General features: G+C 54.4%; 1 protein-coding gene across 3 annotated transcripts in view; it reads left to right on the forward strand.

Annotated features, from left to right (window-relative positions):
* Window positions 1-22,381, forward strand: part of EPHB2 (EPH receptor B2) — a gene marked incomplete at its 5' end in the record, with an annotated part of 131,468 nt that overhangs the window by 61,111 nt on the left and 47,976 nt on the right. The window lies entirely within an intron of this gene.

A 22,381-nucleotide genomic window follows, 5' to 3' on the forward strand; every position in this document is an offset into this window, starting at 1 on the left:
CCCCTGCCTCCTGGCTTGCAGAAGGGCCTGAAGGGTAGCAGGTCTCCATCGCAGCATCCTTTGGATGTGCTGTCTGTAATGGGTTGCCCCAAGCCGAGCCCACAGCATCCACCGGAGCACCCCAAGACACCCATCGCTGCCCCCACCGAGCCCCACCTCTGCACCCCACTCCCTCCCGGGACCTTCGCACCAGCTGGCCCTGCCGTCCCCAGACCAATTTTCCATGTCCCGCACGTTCAGCATCCTGCACCCGGGGCCGGCGTGATGAACCTGGCTGATTGCATCCCGGGTGAAGTGAGGGCAGAGGCCGAAGGCTCCCACTGAGTCCCAGGTGCCCTCTCGCACGCCTGCTTGCCTTGCACGCCCACCGGGGAGGCCAAAGGCCCGGCCTCGCATGCCGGGTTGCTGCAGCAACAGCGGCTCAGCATCCTCACCAGGAGCTCCAGGCACCGGGCAGGGGTGGAGAGCTTTGCTCCCAGTGACCCCCTGCCCTGCTGCAGGGGAGAGCGGCTCGTTTGGGCTGATTTGCTTTCATTAACTAGATTAGTTGCTTTAATCTGCTGAAAGTGAGAGGCAGTTGGTCCCACTTGGGAATGCTGCAGAGGGGGTTGTTACTGGGGAGGACAAGCTGCAGGGGGGAGGTGGAGGCAGCAGGGAGCCCGCTGCCAGCCGGTCTTCACTGCGTCCCTTTTGCATGGACAGATTTACCCCCCTCTCCTCCCACCCCTTCTCCACCCCTTTTCTTTGTACGGATGGAAGAGCAGGGGAGGGATTACGCTGTTCCCGTGCTGTCCCCTCATCGATCGCCCCCGTGCCGGTGCACGTGACCATATGTATGCCCTTAGCCTAAATGCATTTGCATACACGTATGGCCACCCTCAGTTTTTTTGCATTGGACAAAGAAATGTGGCAGCAAATGGGTAGAATCCCTCCGTCGATAGTTTCAACCTCCCTGCCAAAAAAATGCATTTTCTTGCCTGGCTGCACTTGTCCAGCTCCAGCAAATGGGTCTGTGGTCACCAGAGGTGATGCCCGCAAGGCAGCGTGTCTCGGCAGGGCATCGCCTGTGCCTGCAGACACAGCTCCTCTCCCCCAGCCGCGCAGGACCCCGTGCCAGGACCAGTGGTTTCTGTGCTTTAACTCTGTCCTCGACTGGAGACAGACGTAGTCTTCACCACGATACAAAACACTGATGGACCAAGAGTGCTCCATCTTGAAGGATGAAGGCTCCTCCCTCTATCTGTCTCCAAGCACATAAAAATAATCTTTCCTATATGTTTCTTTGCCATCTGCGCTCCGCTGTTACCCTTACGTGGAGGGGAGTGCGCTTGCCCAGGGACACAAGGAGTCAGGGACAAAGTTGGGATGCAAAAGCCAAAAGCCCAGCGCTGAGCTCTAACCGCCCCACCTGCTGCCTCGGCTCTGCATCAGTGCTTTTTATTTCTTGGTGCACTCCAGCTTTTTGCCCAAGGAGAAAAGGATCATGCAAATGATTTGCCCCAAGGGATTTCTGGAAGCTGTTTAAGCCAGCAAACGCTGCCTTCTCCCCAGCTGTGACATGCAACTTAGTGTGCTCATGAATTTCCCCTCCCCTAAGTGCAGGAAGGGGCTGACAGATGTTAACACACGATCAGTGTCTCAGGAGAGAGGAATTAAAGCCACACTGGACCCTTCGAAGACACACATTAGTGTCAGAAATTTCTAATCAATCAGCTCAGAGCCTCCTGGGGTCAGAAGCCTCTTTGAAACTCAAATGGGGAATGGCTCCTAATGGGTTTTATTTTGATTGCTATAAATTGATTAGCGTTAAGATAAACAAGTTTTGTTTCCTTCTGAAAGCTCTAAATATGCTCTGGGGGAGGAGAAGCAGTGGAGTCTGATTGCTTCCCATTAGGACATCCTCACTTAGCTCCCACCCCATCACCAGTTTGCACCAGCCACATGAGACGCTTTTTTTTCTTCAGAGCTGGCTAAAGGTGGCGGATGCATCACACAAAGAGGCTTTTGCAGTGCTGGAGCAGGATGCAGGTTAGAGGAGAAGGTGTGAGCATCCTCGCTGGTTTTCCAGGGCGGGATGTGAAAACGCAGCTTGGTTCTGGAGGGCATCAGGGCAGGCTTGCGTGGCGGAAAGCGTGGCCGTGTTTGAAGAGCAGGCATGGTTTTCTGGGCTCGTTCAGCCTAGCAGCTGCGATGCATTTGGGAGATGCTCCATTGCAGGAGTGTTTCCTCTGGGTGAAGAAACTCAGTGCCGTGACCGTCACCAAACACAGGAGGACTGTCATGTCCCCAAGACCCCGCTGGGGGATGTGTGGGGCAGGAAGGTCCTGGGGTTGGGCTGAAGCCAGGCATCTGTAGGGCTCACAGATGGACTGTGTGGGAGCTGGGGCGAGCGTTGTCTGAGGGTCAAGGTGAGGCCCTGTGCACGGTACCAGTGGCTCATGCCATGCTACTGAATGGGACCAGCCTGAGAGCCACTAATGGGCTTCCTACAGCCCCCATCTGTGGTCCCTACGGCCCCCGTGTGTGTACTCTGTACAGCCCATCTGTGCTCTCTGCACCCCTATGTGTGCTCCCTACAACCTGTATTTACTCCCTACAGCTTGTATTTACTCCCTACAGCTTGTATTTACTGTATACAGTCCGTGTGTGCTCCCTACAGCCACATGTCTGCTCCCTACGCCTGTGTGTGCTCCCTACAGCCCCATATGTGTATGCCTTACAGCCCTGTGTGTGCGCCCTACAGCCCATGTGTGCGCTCTGCAGCCCCCTGTGTTCTCCATAAGCCCTGTGTGTGCCCTGCCCCTCCGTGTTCTCCCTACAGCCCCTGAGTGTGGTTCCTACCACCTGTGTGTAGTCCCTACAGGCCATGTTCACCCTACAGCTCGTTTGTTTACCCTGTACCCTAGTGTGTGCTCCATATACCCCATGTCTGCTCCCCACGGCCCTGTATGTGCTCCCTACAGTCTCTGTGTGCACTGCCGGCAACCCCCTCTGTGCTCGCTACAGCCACATATGTGCTCCCTGCACCCGGTGTGTATGCTCCATACAGCCAGTGTGTGTGCTCCATACAGCCCATGTCTGCTCCCTTCAGTCCCGTGTGTGCTCCCTACAGCCCCATGTGTGGTTTATACAGCCCATGTGTGCTCCTTACGGCCCCTGTGTGTGTGCTCCGCACAGCCCGTGTCTGCTCCCTACAGCCACGCATATCTTCCCTGCAGCCACGCATATCTTCCCTGCAGCCTGTCTATGTGCTCCCTACAACACTATGTGTGCTGCCTACAACCCATGTATGGTCCATACAGCTGCTGTGTGCTCCCTACAGCCAGTGTGTGCTCCTTATAGACTGCCTGTACTCCCTACAGCCTGTGTTTACTCCCTAGGGTCCATGTATGCACCCTACAGCTCCATGTGTGCTCCCCACAGCCCCATGTGTGTTCCCTACAGCCTGTCTGTGCTCCCCACAGCCCCGTGTGTGTTCCCTACAGCCTGTCCGTGCTCCCTACAGCCCCGTGTGTGTTCCCTACAGCCTGTCCATGCTCCCTACAGCCCCATGTGTGGACCATACAGCTGGTGTGTGCTCCCTACAGCCCCGTGTTCCCTACAGCCTGTCCGTGCTCCCCACAGCCCCGTGTGTGTTCCCTACAGCCTGTCCGTGCACCCTACACCCCGTGTGTGTTCCCTACAGCCTGTCCGTGCACCCCACAGCCCCGTGTGTGTTCCCTACAGCCTGTCCGTGCTCCCCACAGCCCCGTGTGTGTTCCCTACAGCCTGTCCGTGCTCCCTACAGCCCCGTGTGTGTTCCCTACAGCCTGTCCGTGCTCCCCACAGCCCCGTGTGTGTTCCCTACAGCCTGTCCATGCTCCCTACACCCCGTGTGTGTTCCCTACAGCCTGTCCGTGCTCCCCACAGCCCCGTGTGTGTTTCCTACAGCCTGTCCATGCTCCCTACAGCCCCGTGTGTGTTCCCTACAGCCTGTCCGTGCTCCCTACAGCCCCGTGTGGACCATACAGCTGGTGTGTGCTCCCTACACCCCGTGTGTGTTCCCTACAGCCTGTCCGTGCTCCCCACAGCCCCGTGTGTGCTCCCTTCAGCCTGTGCGTGTTGACTACAGCCCCGTGTGTTCATTCTGCAGCCCCCGTGTAGTCCCTGCAGCCTCTGTGTGCTCCCTACAACCCATGTGTCCTCAGAGAGCGTGTGTGTGCTCCCTACAGCCCGTTTGTCTCCATACAGTTAATCTGTGCTCCCTACAGGCCTGGGTGTTCTCCCTACAGCCAGCATGTTATCCGTACAGCCCTGCGTGCTCCCTACATCCCTGTGTGTGCTCCCTACAGTCCCTGTATGCTCCCTTCAGCTTCATGTGCTTCCTAACACCCTGTGTGCTCCCTACAGTCTGTGTGTGCACCCTACAGCCCATTTGTGCTCCCTACAGCCCCTGTGTGCTCTCTACAACCTGTGTGTTCTCCCAGCCGCCCAGTGTGTGCTCCCTACAACCCCTTTTGTTCCCTCTACAGCCCCGTCTCTACACCCTGATGTCCCTCTGTGTGCTCCCTAAACTGGTGTGTGCACCCTGCAACCCCTGGGTGTTCTCCCTACAGCCTGTCTGTGCTCCCTGCAACCTGCCCCATATACCTCCGTGTGTGCTCCCTACAAGTTGCTCTTTGGGCTCCCTACAACCACATGTGGGCTTCCTACAGCCAGTGTGTGCTCTCTACAACGCCTGTGTGCTCCCTGCAGCCCCCGTGTGTGCTCCCTACAACCTCTGTTTGTGCTCCCTACAACCTCTGTTCGTGCTCCGTGTAGCTCTGCGTGTGCTTCATATAACCCTGGGTCTGCTTCCACCACCTGTGTGTTTCTCCCTACAGCCCTTGTGTGCTCCCTACAGCCTGTGTGTTCTCCCAATAGCCACTGTGCATGTTCCCTACAGCCTATGTGTGCCCCCGTCAGCTCCCTATACCTGTGTTAGCTCCCTACAGTCTGTGTGTGCTCCCTACAGTGTGCTCCCTCCCGTGCAGCCCCCGTCAGCTCCCTATAGCCCATCCATGCTCCCTGCGGCCTGTGTTTGCTCCCTAGAGCACCATGTATGATGCTTACAACCCCATGTGTGGTCCCTACAGCTGCTGCGTGCTCCCCACAGCTGGTGTGTGCTCCCAACAGCCCCCTTGAGCTCCCTATAGCCCATCCATGCTCCTTGCATCCCCGTGTACGCTCCCTACAGCCCACTTGTGCTCCCTACAGCCCTGTGTGCTTCCTACAATCGCTGTGTGCTCTCTACACACCCGTGTGTGCTCTTCTCCTCCTGGGAAACAGCTGTTTGTTCGTTCTTTGCCTTTCCCAGACCAGGCAGGAAAGAGGTCCTTGTGGTGATGGAAAGTCACACCAGGGAGCTTGGTGGATTTCCTTTCTTTTGCGTTTGTCTCTCCAGAGTCCTCCAGCTTTCTTTTTTGTGCCCCAACTATGGGCATGATGGTGGGATGGGGCAGCACCATCCTAGTCCCTTTTCAAGGCCAAGAGTGAGAGGAAACAAGCGTGGTCCTGCCCGTCCCCTGGTGCGCTATGGATGTGGAAGACAGCGGGTGCCAGTTTTAGGGAGTCCTAGGGGTGAGTCCTGGACAACACTCAGCTTTCAGATGGTGGCACAGGGGATAGTGTCCAGTAATGAGGGACATGGAAGTTGCTCACAGGTGGTGCAGGGGTGTCATGCTGGTCATGATGGCATGGTCTTGCTGCTGGGTGGGGATGGGGACCTCCTGGCTCTCAGTGGTTGTAGTGGTTCAGGACGGTGACAGCATTTTGCTGCCAGTGGTGGCCGTGCCTCTGTGCTGGGTGGTGGTGAAGATCTCGCTGTTGGTGGTGGTGAGGATCTTGCTGTTGGTGGTGATGGTGTCTCTGCTGGGAGGTGATGGGAGGCTGTGTGTGCCCTCGGAGGAGGTGACCGAGTGGTGCTGTGTGCTCTGCTGTGCATGAAACCCAGGAGACAGGCAGTTCATATTTCTGTACTGAACAGGGAGCTGACATTAATGAACAGCTAATTAACATCGCAGGGCTTGATGGTTGCAGTGTCAGCGTCCCTAATTAGTCTCGCACTAATCTGCTTTAATTAACTGTCCCTGTCGCGGTTTTAATTTAATTTTCAGCTCTAGACCAGAGAGAGCAGTCCTGTGAGCATCTGGGTTCCAGTACCATGGCACTGTCTGTACTGGGATGGACTGGTGGGGCAGTGGTGGCCAGCTGGGCATCCTGGCACAGGGGAGAAGCCAGGCTGCTGTGCACCGTCTGCTTGTGCTTTCCCAAGGATGATTAACCACCACTGCAAGACCGCAGCCCTACCGGTCCCCAGACATGTGGCCACCTCCAAAACAGGCTGTGTTGGCTGGACAGGGGACCACAGATGAGCTGAGGATCACGTCATTAGCTGCCCCCATGCTCTTTCATGCTGCTGCTTTGCCTGCATCAACCCTGTTTTATGACACAGCGAGCTGCCATCCCTTCCCTGTTTTGGTGCAGGGGAAGAGTGTGGCTGTGCCCGTGGTGTCTGTGCCTGCTCGGGTGTACTATTCATTGCCTGGAGGAGTCCATGACCAGGGATGTGCTGCCTTGTGCAAGGTCTCCTTGAGACAAGGACACAAGAAGCTGGCCACTGCTCCTTGCTTGGCCAGCAGGTTTGGAGGGCCCATGGCCCTCATGCTACTGAGTACCTCTTCATTTGGCTTCAGGCATTTCTGTACCAAGAGCTCCCAGTGCAGAGCAGCCACTGAACGCTTTCCTCCTCTTCACTTTTTTGGTACCTGCTTTCTGTGGGGGACATCCCCTGCACCTTGTGTTAGACCAGCCAGAGACCCAAGATCTGGGCAGCAGGGCCAGCAGGAGAGCACTGGGGGCCAGGACGAGAGGAGAGTGGGCTCCACGTCCTGCTGTGATGAACGTGAGGGTTGCCGAGGTCCTTGTGTGGGAGGATGGGCAGAGAACAAGCTGGGGAGACACTTAACGATGGTTTCCCATGAGAGCAGATGGAATCACAGGAACAAAAGCAGTGGGGAGAGGTACCCCAGAGAGAGAGGAGGAGGAGAAGTCAGCAGGCAGGAGGAGCCTTAGCGACCTAGAGATGCTGTGAGGAGCTTGTGTTTAGTCCTGACAGAGTTGCTGTTTGCACATCAGGGCCTACTGGTCCTTGCCCTGCCAAACAGAGCTCTGCCCTGCAAGCCGACCACAGTCAGTCTGCATGCCCTTGCCCTCGACATTGCTTTTCCATGGAAAACCAGGCAGGCTCTGTATTGCAGATGGAGTCAAAAGGAGCAGGAGAGAGGAGAAGACACAGACCTCACCTTGATGAGCATGGCAGCTTGAGTTTTGCTCATGCGGCCCTAATAATAAGGCAATTCCTTTTTACCATTCCTACGCTGCAGCGTGCGCCCTGCTAGGATGAGGGATGCAGATGTGTCAGGGAGGAAAGTTTGGGGTTTTGCACTCCATTAGTGAGGGCTGCAGCAGGAGCGGGCTGGGACGTGGGCCCTGTGGTCCAGCCCGGTTCTGCTTTTCCCTTCCTGCTCCAATACGGCGTCCTTCATCAGGCAGGGCACAAATCTCCTCAAACACCAGCATCTCCCCGCGGGACCTGCTCGGGGGGCTGTGTTAATCTGTAAGAGCAAGTGGGGCCTTTAAAGTGGGAGTTCATGCTTGGCAGCGTCCCAGGGAGCTGCGCAGTCCTGGGCTTGGCTTGCCCGTCTGGATTAACAGGGCTCTGCCATCTGTCCTGCTCCCAGTCCTGGCTGGAACCGCTCCAGGCGCCTCGCGCTTTGAAGAAAACCCTTCTCCGACCGCGGCCCCTGCTCCGAATAACCCAGCTGCTTCCCACCTAGGCAAGCGTGGTTGCTTTCCCCGTCTCCTCTGCAGGCAGAGGAAATCCTTGTGTCAGCGGCAGCCGTGCTGTGGGCTTCGGGAGCAGCTAACCTTGGGGAAGTGCAGTGAAGGTCCCTGGATAAGGGCTTTTGGGACCCCTTGCAGCCAAATGAGCTCGGTGGTTGGGCAGTCTGTGGATTAAGAAGCCCAAATCTATCTATATTTTTATATGGCTGCTGAGGGAGCAGGAAATTGTTGGGTGTACCACGCTGCCTGTGTGTAGTTCTCACATCACGTCCAACTCAGTGTGTTGGGCACTTTTTGCCTTCTCCATCTGAGGATCTCGCTGATCTGTTCCTGCAGCGTCATGCCAGGCTGTCATGCTCAGCATGACTCTGCAGCAACCTCTCTCTTTTTAACCCTGTTTTCTTCTATTTGGCATGTGGTGCTGAGGACCACGTGTTGCAGAATGGGGCTGGGAGGATGCTCAGCCTCACCAGCGCACCCACTCAGTGACCAGTAAACCAATGAAACCTCACAACAGAAAATACATATCAGGGGACTTTATTTGATGTCACTTGTTCCACTCTTTATGCCTGGCAGCGGTGCCATCATCTTGGCCAAGAGAGCTAAGCATCTTCATTGATGATCTGGATGAGGGGATCGAGCGCACCCTCAGTAAGTTTGCAGACAACACCAAGTTGGGTGGAAGTGTCGATCTGCTGGAGGATAGGAAGGCCCTGCAGAGGGACCTGGACAGGCTGGACCAATGGGCCCAGGCCAAATGTGTGAGGGTCAACAAGGCTCAGTGCCGGGTCCTGCACTTGGGTCACAACAACCCCATGCAATGCTACAGGCTGGGGGAGGAGTGGCTGGAGAGCTGTCTGTCAGAAAAGGACCTGGGGGTGTTGGTTGACAGCTGCCTGAACATGAGCCAGCAGTGTGCCCAGGTGGCCAAGAGGGCCAATGGCATCCTGGCTTGTGTCAGGAACGGTGTGGCCAGCAGGACCAGGGAGGTGATAGTGCCCCTGTGCTGGGCATTGGTGAGGCCGCACCTCGAGTACTGTGTTCAGTTCTGGGCCCCTCACTACGAGAAGGACATCAAGGTGCTGGAGCGTGGCCAGAGAAGGGCAACGAAGTTGGTGAAGGGTCTGGAGCACAAGGCTTATGAGGAGTGGCTGAGGGAGCTGGGGTTGTTTAGCCTGGAGAAGAGGAGGCTGAGGGGAGCCCTCATCGCTCTCTTCAACTGCCTGAAAGGAGGCTGGAGCTGGGGGCAGTAGGTCTCTTCTCCCCAGTAACAAGTGATAGAACGAGAGGAAATGGCCTCAAGCTGCACCACGGGAGGTTTAGGTTGGATATTAGGAAAAACTTCTTCACCGAAAGGGTGGTCAAGCATTGGAACAGGCTGCCCAGGGAAGTGGTTGAGTCTCCATCCCTGGAGGTATTTAAAAGATGGGTAGACATGGTGCTTGAGGACATGGTTTAGTGCTGGGCTTGGCAGTGATAGGTTAACGGTTGGACTCAATGATCTTAAGGGTCTTTTCCAACCTTAACAATTCTATGATTCTATGATCTTTTACCCTTGAAAATAATTCGCTGCAGTGTTGTCCGTGTGTCTGGTCCCCTGAAATGGTCTCACAGCAGCTGATTTCATAAACACCAGCACTCACATCCCAGAGTTTTCCTTGGCTGACTCTTAAAGCTCTTGGGTACAACTTATCTAATACTGCCTGGTGCTGGGAGCCGAGTGCCAATATTCTTCCTACTTTCAGGGGGAAATGGAAAATTTTAAGGAAGTGTTGGCTATGAAACAATCCTTCTCTATGCATATGCTATGTTATTATATATCCCTTTCTTTCTGTGTCACAATGGACAATTTTGCCTATTTTGGGCTCAGGCACATGTCATAGAATCACAGAATGCATTGGGATGGAGGGGACCTTTAAAGGTCACCCAGTTCATCCCCCCAGCAATGGGCAGGGACATCTACAACCAGATCAGGTTGCTCACAGCCCCATCCAGCCTGGCCTTGAATGTTTGCAAGGATGGGGCATCTACCACCTCTCTGGGCAACCCCTTCCAGTGTTTCACCACCCTCAGCGTGAAAAATGTCTTCCTTATATCTAGTCTGAATCTACCCTCTTTTAGTTTAAAACCATTCCCCCGTGTCCTGTCGCTATTGGCCCTGCTAAAAAGTCTGTCCTCATCTTTCTTATAAGCCCCCTTTAAGTGTTGAAAGGCTGCAATAAGGTCTCCCCGCAGCCTTCTCTTCTCCAGGCTGAACAACCCCAGCTCTTTCAGCCTTTCCTCATAGCAGAGGTGCTCCATCCCTCTGATCATTTTTGTGGCCTCCTCTGGACCCTCTCCAACAGGTCCATGTCCTTCCCGTGCTGAGGACCCCAGAGCTGGACACAGCGCTCCATATCTTTGCTATGGCTTCATTTTTCTTGCATTCTTGATTTCCATCTTTTTGCTGTTAATCTTATGGGCCCTGTTTTTTCCACTGCCCAGTTCAGCTGCTCTTATCAACTGCCTGTATTTTGTGCTTACTAATTGAAAGTCACTGCTGCCAGTTCATGACTTTTTAAGATGCATTTTTACTCCTTCACTGTAATTCCTTGGCCAGAATGAATTTTTACTGAAAAATATGAATTGCATTTTCCTGGGGGCAACAACAACATTTTCTGAGGCGATTTTTAGTTATTATTATTCACGGTGGTTTATTTGTACTTTCTGTCCTTGGTGCCTTTGCTGGCATCTCTGGGAACCTGTTCAGCGCTCAGGCCGCCTGCCCGGCGCTGGCAGTAAGCCCTCGAGCGCGGCGGGAGAGCCCCGGCAATCTGGGAAGCTGGGGAATACCCCTGATTTACTGAGAGTTACTTTTAAATGCACAGAGGCAGGAACTGAGTTCAACTTTCATGCAGCTGAAAGCAGCCAGCGTACTCCCAACCTTGGCTTTGAGCAACCTCACATTTTTTCCATCTCAAGTTGCTTGCGATGCCGTTCCAAGGCCTCTCTACTTTCCAGTGGGAGTATGAAAATCTGGGACTATGGAAGTATGAAATCTGGTGGAAGAAAGCTTTCAGGTGTGGAAGGTGCATTTTGATGGATGCAGGAAACCCCCCCCCTAAAAAAGGGGAATTACGAGCTGTTGAAAATTGCCTCTTCCCATCTGTGTTTTCTGACAGTGCCTGCTTGGCTCTGAGGTCCTGCCGTACGACACTGCTCCTGATGGATATAGAGAGATAATTATTTGCTGCTGCTTTTCCCTCAGCAGAGCATCCTTTCGGAGAAAGTTATCAGTGAAATGAGAACCAGGGGACCTAGGGTTCAACCTTCTCCTTCTGATGTTGAGCCCTCACAACCCTTGATACCACACAAACACCCCTACCAAATTGATGCATTGAGTGCAGAGGGAATGCCGACGGTGGGAATTGCTCCTGGGTATTGATTCAGCCACGAACTGCAGAAGTCATTGCAGTTGTGCAAAACAGGGAGGCTTTATAAAAGATTTCCTAGAAAATCATCTGTAAAATCCCTACTTTAACCTTCCGTACATGCACATCCCTGGCATGTGGTGATCTTGGCATGGCCATGCTGCTTTCTCTCAGCGTGCAGGGTGGTCAGACCTGTTTGGAAGGAGTTGGGGGTTTTGGTAGTTTTCTGTACTCAGAGTTCATCGTGTAGCCCCGCAGCACATTTCCCAAAAATACCCGTGTCGATTACAGAGGCGAGGCTTCCTTCCTTGGACTTCTGTGCTCTCTGCCCAGCCTCCAAGTGCCTGGTTCGTGTCAGTAGAAAGAAAGGTTGAACACGTCTGGTGTGAAGCCATAGCAGAGTCAGATTAAGATCTCACTGTCCCCTGGACCGGTGATGCCACGGGACAGGTTGGCCTCAGATGAGGCTGTGAATGCGCAGCAGCCTGGATGTCCAAATCAGGTCCTGGGCATCCAGGGACCCTGAACGCAGTGGCAATGCCAGCAAGGGATGACCATACCACACAGCCGTCCGCGTTTTCCAAAAAGCCTATCAAATACGGGGCAAGACAAACTCTTTGAGAGGTTTAATTTGCCTCGCTTTTATCTTTCTTCCCGCTGCCCCCTCTCCTGCCGATGGCGCGCTCGGTGGTAGCCCCTGTGCACCCAGCTGCCTGTTCCTGCAGAGGCCAGCCTGCTCCCAGGTCCTGTCTGTCCTCTGCGGGGGGAAGCGGCACCTGGCTGCATACTGCAAATGCCATGATCATGCACACACACACACACACACACACACACACGCCTGGGGAGTGGGGAAGGGGGTGCTCAGATGGCTTTATTGCTGCAGTTTCCAACATTTCTAGCACTCAGGCCAGCATGCTTAAAAAAAAACCTTCTCTCCCCATCGCAAATCCTTCCAGTTACAATACTTCATGTGTTTCATTTCATCAGCAGTGCTGAGATAGCAAGCCGGCTGCTCCTAAATAACGCTACAGACAGACAGACCACCTAAATGAGGCCGGGTGCGGTGACAGGCAGCAGTGCTCCAGCAATGCCCTCTCTAGGACAGGAGACATGGCTCATGGTCAGCCCTGCGGTCCCAGCACTCCTTCTCCAACCCCGGCTTAAAGCTGATGGTGCCCCTTCTCAGAGGGCATCTGTACGTCCTCCTCTCCTCTGGGGCAAGGGGTTTCAAAGCAGCCCCAGCTTTTCGGCAGATCAGCTGCCTGGAGGCACAGTGATTTTGGTTTCGTCTTGCAGTTCCCTTTGCGGGCTCAGAACCTGGTGGTTCAAAGTCCATTGCACCACGTTGCTGCTGCAGCTCGCTGCCAAATGAAGCTGCTTCAGCTCAGGTCGTTCGGGAAGCCTTGAAGACATTCAAAGGCCAGAAGTGTGCCTGTTCGGACGTGAGTGAATCAGAGGTGGCAGGGACAGATGGACTTCCAAAATGGAGCTGGAGTCGCAGGCTGGCGCCGTGGTCCGTGCAGCGTGCGTGGTGACAGCACCGCGGGACTCTGCTTTGGGGAAGGGGACTGTCGCTTTCAAGTGTGATTGATTTAGCAAAGTGGGTGAATTTAAGCAAAGTGAAAAAATGAGGCTTTTTCCCCAGGCTGCTCCTACAAACAACTGCTTGACCTCTGCACTCCTGGTGTAAGTGGCTCTTTTCTGCCTTCAGGCCAGCAGTGCTTTTGCGTAACCCCGTTCGCTGTGCTTGTGCCCCTGCAGCCGGGAAGCAGTAGTCCATCGAGCAGGGGGCAGGCTGGGCCTCCGGAACCTTGGGAAGTGGAAGCTCTGTTGGTGATGGGCAGCTAGAGTGACCGGAATGCACACCAGTCCCTTGGGAGAGGCTTTGACTGTCTCTGAGGACGTAGATCCCTGCACCTCTCTGAGCCCTCCTCCCAGTACTTGACCTCCCTTGTGATGAAAAACTTCTCCTTGTGTCAAGCTGGAATTTCCCATGTGCCGCCTTGAGCCTTGTCCTACCTCCGAGGGTCTGGCTCCATCTTCCTTACACCCTCCTGTTGAGTTGCTGAAGGCAGCAGTAGGGTCTCTCCTTTGCCTTCTCTTCTCTAGGCTCACGTCCGACCCTCAGCCTCTCCTCCCCCACCATGTGCTCCAGCCCCCAGCCATCCCGGTGGCCTCCCCTGGAGTCGCTCCAGTGTCTTCCTTGCACTGGAGAGCCCCAAACTGGACATGGTGCTCCATGCGGATCTCCCAAGTGCCAGAGCACTCGGGAGCTTGTTTTGGAGGAAGGCTGGTTCTCCTTGGGTTTCGCTCTCCGTAAGCACGTAAGCAGACTTCAGGGTGTTTTGGAAAGTGGAGGTGGACAGTGTGCAACCACCCCGGGCAGTGTGTGACCTCCCTTCCCATGCGGTGCTGCCTGCCTACAGCTTCTCTGCTCACTGCAGGCTGGGAAAGAAAGTTACCGTGCAACTACACCCCCAGTGATTTAAAACACCATAACTAACCATTTTTAATCAGCCCTTATGCCAGCTCCGCTCAGCACCTAGTGCTGACAAAGAACAATGTTGTCATCTGGAAAGCGGCTGCTGGCACTTAACCAGCTGGCGTGTTTTAAACTTGTCTAAACTGGGTGCTAAGCAGCATTAAAATGTAATGATTAAACATGCCCACTCCAAGTTTTCTTGGCCACCCCCACCTCCACCTGGAAAAGTTGCTTCTGCCCTGGAAGGGCTCCCCTGGGAGCTGCACCCAGAGGGGGTCTGCAGAGGGCCCGCTGGAGATGGAGAGGAGAGCGTGGGGTGGGAGGGTGCTGGTCCTCGTGCTGCGGGCATCAAGGCAGAGCAATTTGGGAGTCCTGCTGTCAACACTTCTGCATGCTGGCTGTGGGGGCTGGGGCCTCTGGGTCAGGTAGGAATGTCCTTCAGAGACCCGATCTCAGACTCTGCACCCCTGACCCTGAAACCCGCTCCTCCAACATCTGGGATAAGGGAGTTGGGTAGAGACAGGCAATTTGCAGATAAAAACATGGAGCAGCCACAGATGCACTTGGAGTCCTGGAGACGGAGGCACGAGTCCGCTCGGGGGCCTGATCCTGGGGGCACGCACCTGGAGATGGGCAGACATCAGATGGTCCCTGGCTGCTCTGGTCCCCTGCGTCTGATCTTGGTGGACATGCGTGCCCGTCCCCAGCAGCCCCGCGGTGCTGGCGGTGTGACTCTGGATTTGCACCAGGACCAAGAGGGCTGGGGAGGCAGTCCACTTGAAGGGCTCTCGTCCAGGAAAAGCTGCCTTTTTACTTTCATGTTTCCTTTAGGATTAAAGCCATTCTTCTCGGGCTCAAAACATGGAATGTTTGTCATGTTTATGAGGGCTTTTAGAGAGGCTTTTAGAGAGTACATCCTATCCCTTCTTTTATAGGGCTGAGATAAGATTATCTTTGTTTTAACACCAATTAAAGCAGGAAGGGTTTATAGGATTAGGGGTTTTCCATCAGTGCAACTTTGATGTCACCACTCGCTTGCTTGGTTTGCTTCTTTCCCTGCGTTAAAAGGTTGGGAGCTGTTCCCGTAATGGTTAACACACCACCCTCCGGAGGCATGGCTCTCCCAGGCAGAAGCTTTGGGAAACATTTAAACAAGACCAAACAAAGTAACAAAATGTGAAAGTCCTAAATTCTTCTGGAGACTGCTTGGAGAAAGCTGGCTTACCATTTAAACAACCGCTCTTGTAGTATGTAGCGCTGCAGTGTTTACATCTCTTGAAAAAGTACATGCTGCTTGCCTGAAAAGCATTTTTTAAGATATCAAAATAAAATAAATTACTATATTGCAAGGAATCTAAAGCAAAAACAAAAAAAAAACCCTGCAGTCTTGCAGTCAGAGGCTGGAAAACACATCAGTCCATCCTCTGCACCAGAAGAAAACGAGAGGGTGAATAACGCGAGAGTGACATTTGGTGTAGCTGCTAGCGCTTCACTCCGCAGAAATAACCTCACGCCTCGGCACCTCGTCTGGCGCGGGCTGGCACGGCTCCACGCGAGTCGCCCCGGACTCCTGGGGCGATGCCGGTTTCCAGCACCTGAGGCTCAGGGTCCTTATGTGCGTGCCAAGCCGCCGAGACAAGGTTTTGGGGTTGAAACTGCGCAGGTGCTGGCAGCGTCCTGCTCGCCCCGTGTGCTGGGACTGGGATTGCTCCTCGACCGGCAGCACCCACCATGCCCAGGGTGGTGGGTGTCATGCTTCAGGAGAGCACCGCTGGCTGCTGAGCTTGGTCTTGGAGCTACATCCTAGAGTGCTCTTCGGGAGTCTGCAGGAGCAAGGAGGTCCAAAGCATCTGCTGCGACCAGAGCTGTGCTCCTGACCTGTAAACTCACCATCTGGCTTTGGCTTCACCCAGGGACGCTGGCCTCTGGAAGTGAACGGTGAACTGTGCCTTTGGGGCTGCAGTCACCCATGGTTACAGTAGCGTGATGAATATGCAGCTCTGTATCTCCTTTGGATAGGGAAGTCCTCTCTCCACGGGTATCCACTGAACGGTTCTAGCAGGAGAAATGCTGTATTACGGTCCTCGGCGTCCATACACCGGGATGCTGGCCGCAGCCCGGTCCCCCATGCTCAGGCAGGGACAGAAAGTTTTCCGTTTCTCTTTAAGAACCCCGGTGACGGGTTGGGGAGGCTGAACCAGGCTGACTGGGCAGGTAAGAAATTCCAGACGTTTCTCCCTGACAGTCGAATCCCGTCACCGCTGATGGATGTGCCGCCCAGAGCAGGGCGGCGGGGGGGCTTGCAGGTGTGCGTGCCCACAGGTGCGGCGGTCCCGCCAGATGCTTGAACTTCTGAGCGGTGCTAGCGGGGAGGTGACCTTGCGAACCCCGCTGCGGGAGGGATTTGCTGGCAAGCCCTCGGCATGAAGCCTCTCCCAGGCGAGGGCTCAGCCCTGCTGCCGGTGCGCGGGCACTGGGCGAGAGCTGCGAGGGTTTGGATGAGGCTGCTCCCTGCCTAAGCTGCGAGGCCGGAGCAGCGGTGCCCATGTGCTGGGGAGATGATGTGACCCAGTTGATCTCCTTGAGTTGCTGGTGAGGTGCGAGATGCTGGTCCCATCAATGGCACGGGGACCTATCTAAAAGCTGCTAGTGACGGCAGGATGCTTCTGCAGGCCTGTGCCGTCTGCTTCTATTTCTGTCCTGTGGAGAATGACGGGGTTAAACAGGAACGTTTGCATTGTGACGTCTTCCTTTACCGACAGCCCTTTAATCCACATCACAGAAGTCAGCTGAGCACCACGTTCCCCTTCAGTTAATCTCATTTAACCCTGTTTTCCCTTCTGTATTTCTATCCTCTGCTCTCCAAATGCTGTCAGAGTTGTTGGCAGTGACAGCACCTGGCAATGGCATTAATTGCTTATCTCAAGTATGAGGTAGCAGTGTAGGCTGCTAATTAAATTTATCAGGAGGGAAACTGGAGGACCTGTGCGGCCCCAGGAAGGATGAGTGCAGAGAGCTGGCACCTCGAGGTCCAAGATCCTCTCTCTTTCAGAGCTAGAAGCCAACTCCAATGCCAAGTCCAAGGGGCTTGGGTGTTACCACCTGCCTCCTGCACTGCAGCCCTGCAAGGCAGGACTGAGCCCTCTTCCCTCCAGCACTCAAATGTCCAGGCTGGAGAGGCCACGGCAGGAGTGTAAGCAGATCCGAAGGCAGCATCGCTCCTTTGGGTTGTCCAGAGGCCAGCCTTTCGCTAAGGTGACGAACACCATTGTGTGCGGGCCTGGGGACAGTAACAAGCAGAGAATGGGCAACTTTTGTAGGTGAGACAAAGTGAGACCCATTTGCATGCAGAACTGAAAACAAAGGTCAAGGCACAGGGGCAGAATGGGGAATATGGGAGAAGTGACAATGTCATTACAGCACCCACCTCATCTTGCAACGGTTGATGAAAGGAAAAAGGGGTAAATGCAGAGCTGGTTGGACATAATAGTCTTCTGCACAGGACATCACAATACACCCACACATAGCATGAGCAGCAGAGACCCAGAAGTGCTGGTGGAGGAGGCTCTGGGGTCTGGGGTCCAGCCCCCCGCTTGTAGCGGGGCTGCCACCAGCATTAGCTCAGGGCAGCCATGGCAGGCAGCTGAATCTCCCCAGGGAAGGAGATCCACCACCCCTCTGTGACCTGTCCCAGGGCTGCACCATCCTTTGGAGAAGGAGCTTTTTCTAATGACCAGTCTGAACTTGTGGTCCTTGTCCCTTGTTACAGAGTCTGGCACCCTGAGAAGTGTTTGGGTCTGTCTTCTTTGCATCTGCGCCCAAATAGCTGCAGCTGCAGTTAGATTCCCCACTCCCCTACCCCATTTACTCCATCCCAGCTCTTTCCACCTCTCCTCGTATGCCCTGTGCCCCAGGGCTGGCCACCTTGGTGACCTTCCACTGGACTCTCCTGTTCCTCCATATTACCCTTGAACTGGGCAACTCCAAACTAGCCATGGCAGCATCCCCAGTGCCTAGCAGGGGGAAACGCCTCCCTCGATGTGCTGGCCACGCTCCTCCTGGCATGGCCCAGGACATTGTTTTCTTTATTCTCCATAAGAGCAAATTGCTGGCACCGACGTGGGGTTGATGTGGGGGCAGTCCTGTGGTGCACAGCCAAGGGAGCCAGAGGCTTGTGTAGGGTTTGCGGGGTGAGTAGGATGCCAGCAGGAGCAGGGAGGGCCATGGGCGAGGGCTCCCAAAAGCGTAGGGGAGGGTGAGAGGCAGGATGCGGCCGAGGCGACCAGCACCGGGGCTGCTGACGATGTCGGGCTGCAGAGCCAGCCTGCCTGCCCCCTGCCTCCGACCCGGGGGGGAGAAGAGAGGCAGCTGGGAGATAAGGCTGGGGATTTAATACTCTTGGCAGCTCCTAACTGACAGAGCCAGGGCTGCCTGTTTTCCATCAGCCGTTAAAAACGCCTTGCTCGAGTGGAAGGAGCCTTGCTGCCAGCAGAAACAAAGGCAGGCAAAGGGAGCCAAGGAGGACCCTTCCTCAGAGCCGTTAGCACGGACTGAAGGTGCCATTTTGGAAACTTCTATTGCAAGAGAAAGCTGTTCGCTCTGACCTGTTTGCAGAGGTGGTCTGGGGGGGCCCTGAAGGCCAGGGCAGTTTTTGGTGCAGAGGAGCCTGTTTGGAGCCTGCTCAGCTCACACTGGATTAATTAAAAAGTTGTTTAGAGAGAAGCAGTGGGACATGGGGCCAGCAAACAGGGAACCCCTCTGCGGCCCCTCCTGCACGTTTGGCCAAAGGCTTTTCCTTCAGGCTGAGCCACGGGATGCCTTTCTCCGCCGAGCTGCCCCGGGGCAGGCAGCACTACGGGGAAGGAGGGCTGGAAGCCTTGCGCCAGCACTGCCTCCAGCAGCAGATGCTGCAGAAGTGGCCTTCCCTCCCAGATCCCTGGCATGGTCCTCCTGCAGGGGAGGGCAGGACCCCTCATGGGTCCTTCTCTATGGTGTTCCCTTCCCAAAACATGTGCCTTCCCAGGCACAACCACCTTTCTGTGCCCTAGGAATGGGTGGATGGGAAACGAGGACACCCAGTGTTGCTCAGGCATTCCCAATCTTGTTTGAGAGAGCTACAGCTGGTACTCTTAGCAAACCCGCTGCTGTCTCTGAGTCGTACCCTTGCAAGGCAGCCATCCATGCCTACGTGCAGCAGTGAGGCAATTAAAGGTCCATATGTTTCCCGTGAACCCTTATTAGCATCCTCTGATTGGTGCTGGAGATGTGGGAACCCACCACGTGGGAAGCTGCACACCGCCTCTTCTTCAGTGATGGGGCCAGAGCCGCTGTCAGGGTAATCACCCTCCTGGGATGAAGGATGCTCTGATAAAGGAGAAATTTCTGGTCTTTCCCAGTTTCAATTCCCTCTTTCTAAGCAGGAGTTTCTAGGGATGCTCAGCCCCTGCCCTCGTTGGAAGCCTAAGGGGAAGCAGCATGTCCCAAAGCTGCTGTCACCACCCGGGGCAGAAAACTGGGGCCTCCTCGTGTCTTCCAGCAAGTGGTGGGAGCATCCACGCTGGTCGAACAGGAGGGGGTTTAGCCCCTGTGTGAAGATTTCAGTTCTGATTTGCTGTTTACTCTGGAAACAAGAAATTGGGTGGATTCCAAATTAAAAGCTGTTTTCTCACCCAGAGGAAGACCTGGAGGGAACAAAAGAGTTTTGAACACAATGTTCATTTATTTTACTTCTGGAGGTTGTCATTACGTGAGGAAAAAAAAATAAAAAAAGGACTTTGCATCATATTTCAGCAATTTTCCTGCCTTTCAGCATGATTTCAGAACATTTATCTGTGGAGAAGTTCTGATTTTCCAGGATTATTTTATCCCATGTCAGTGTGCGGGACCTCCTGGGGAGGAAGAAAGTTGCCCAAACTCCTGGCCATGTTTGGATGGCATGTGCAAAGAGTTTTAGCAAGCTTGGTATTTTTGGTGAACAATGATTCAGCCCCCAATTTTTGCCCCTCTCTAAGAGCAGTGCACGCAGTATTAATTGCAGCCGTCAGCCTCTGCCCAGCCAAACCTGGGGAATGTTTTTTGTCTCTCGGGGCCAGTTGCTAAATCTCGGCAGCAGAGGCATTTTTTTGATGTATCTCTATCTTGATGCAGAAGCAGCCTTATAGGAAAGTTGTTATTTTTAAAATAAGCCTCGGGAAGGTGAGAGAGGCCCGTGTCTCAAAACATCTTTGATCAAATGACCCTATATTTCACCCTGGATGTCAGACTAGAGCAATTTTGTGTGTTGGTCTTATCGTGTTTCAAAAATTGGTATTAGTACGGGGACCCTGTTACCATTTCAGCTACTGAGCCACCATCACTTCTCTGTAACGGAGAACTACGCAGCCATCACCTCTCCCAACAGCTTAACACCCTCTGAGGTGGGTTTGTACCAAGGGACGTGCTGGGAATAGGGTCAGAAATGGAGTCAAACGCGTCGGGGATAGGGACAGCGAGGGTGGAAAGATCTGGGAACATGAGGAGAAGCCAGATTTTCAACAGATCCTTTGACTGTAGGAGGCAGGAGGGACTTTGCAAGCAGGAGGGCTGATGGTATTTTTCTGTAGAGCTTTTTTCATTCGAAACTCGATAATTTTTAAGGAAGGGAGATGAAAACTGAAAAAAAACCCTCTTTTTTTTTAAAGAAAAAAATAGATACTTCTCAGTAATAGCTCTTGCTTACAGCAACCTCGAGCGTATGTTTTTCCCAGGCTGTTTTTCTAATCTGCCTCATTCCTGAAAGCCTTGGCAGCGAACTGAAGTAGAAGTTTGTTTAACTCGTTTCAGCGCAGAAACCACCTGCCACCCCCCAGGCTCTTCGTGCTGCACAAGAAATTAACGGTGGCGCAAAGTCGCAACCAAGAGTAATCACTGAGAGCCGTGCCGATAAATGCTTAGAGATGAGCTTTTGCTTTGGCGTTGGCGATCCCCTGACTTGGAAGGGACTTTCTGGTGTTTAAAGCTTTGCCTTGATATTTTTAGCCACCTGTGCCCTATCTGTTAATGCTGTATTTCACACTGTGGTCCAGCCTTCGCCCCCCATCTGCTGTAGGCACCGTGCGCCACCCGTGCCGCCCTCGCCCACCCTGCCTGCCTGAACACGCATTTTGTGGAGCGGCTGTTGCTGATGGAGCACCTTCTTCATCTGTGAGCGGCTCAGGGGTCTGAGCCCCAGTGGAGGTAGACCCCAGCACGCTGCTGCTGGTTGTGGCAGAAATGACAATTTGCTTATGGTACTGAGTAGTGAAGGCAAGGACTGGCTGTGGAGAGTTCAGTCACAACAACCCCAGGCACCGCTGCAGGCGTGGGGAGGAGCAGCTGGGAGCTGCCCGGCAGAAAAGGACCTGGGGGTGTTGGTCGACAGCTGCCTGAACATGAGCCAGCAGGGTGCCCAGGTGGCCAAGAGGGCCAATGGCATCCTGGCTTGTGTCAGGAATGGTGTGGCCAGCAGGAGCAGGGAGGTGATGGTGCCCCTGCGCTGGGCACCGGTGAGGCCGCCCCTCGAATGCTGTGCTCAGCGCGGGGCCCCGCACCCCAAGGCGGCCATGGAGGGGCTGGAGCGTGGCCAGAGCAGGGCAGCGAGGCTGGGGCAGGGGCTGGAGCACAAGGCTGGGGAGGAGCGGCTGGGGGAGCTGGGGGGGCTCAGCCTGGAGAAGAGGAGGCTGAGGGGAGCCCTCATCGCTCTCTGCAACGGCCTGAAAGGAGGCTGGAGCCGGGGGGGTCGGTCTCTGCTCCCCAGGAACAAGCGATGGGACGAGAGGGAACGGCCTCAAGGTGCGCCAGGGCAGGTTTGGGTTGGGTATTAGGAAAAACTTCTTCCCCCAAAGGGCTGCCAGGCCCTGGCCCAGGCTGCCCAGGGCAGTGGTGGAGTCCCCATCCCTGGGGGTATTTAAAAGCCGGGGAGATGTGGTGCTTGAGGACATGGTTTAGTGGTGGACTTGGCAGTGCTGGGTTAACGGTTGGACTCAATGATCTTAAGGGTCTTTTCCAGCCTTAACGATTCTATGATTCTATGAGTTGCAAAAGGACCTGCTGAGACGGCGTCACCGGGGAATGAGAAGGCAATTGGAATTCAATAGACTTGAGGTGATGCAAATGGGAGAAAACAACCCCAGCTTCACACACACGTGCACAGAGATAGGCTGTGAGTTGGCCCGATGTCTCTCAGGAATGAGACCTTGGGGCTATAATAGGTAGTCCAGTTGGTACATTGGTGGTTAAAAAATAATTTGGACATTGCTAATTATGGGAAAAGAGTAGAGAATAAAATAGTGAATGTCGTTATGCAACTTGCTTGGGGCATGAGAGAGCTTTGTGCAACCCTAGGGGTCATGGAGAAGGTGGAAGGCGCTTGAGTGTTCTTTGCCAATGCAAGTGTGGGATTGCATCAAATGAGATGGCAGCTGGCAGCTTCAAAGCAGAGGGCAGCAGTTTCTTCATGCAGCGTGCAATTACACCGTGGGGCTCTGTGCTGCAGGATAAAATGGGTGTAAAATGTTTGCATGGAATAAAAAAATGACTGGGTAACTTAGTGGAAGAAACACCCCAGAAAGACTGTTAAATGCAAAGAGCCTGCCTCTTAGAAAGTCCC

The sequence above is a fragment of the Platalea leucorodia genome (assembly GCF_965183815.1).
Source record: "Platalea leucorodia genome assembly, chromosome: 17".
Lineage (NCBI taxonomy): Eukaryota > Metazoa > Chordata > Aves > Pelecaniformes > Threskiornithidae > Platalea > Platalea leucorodia.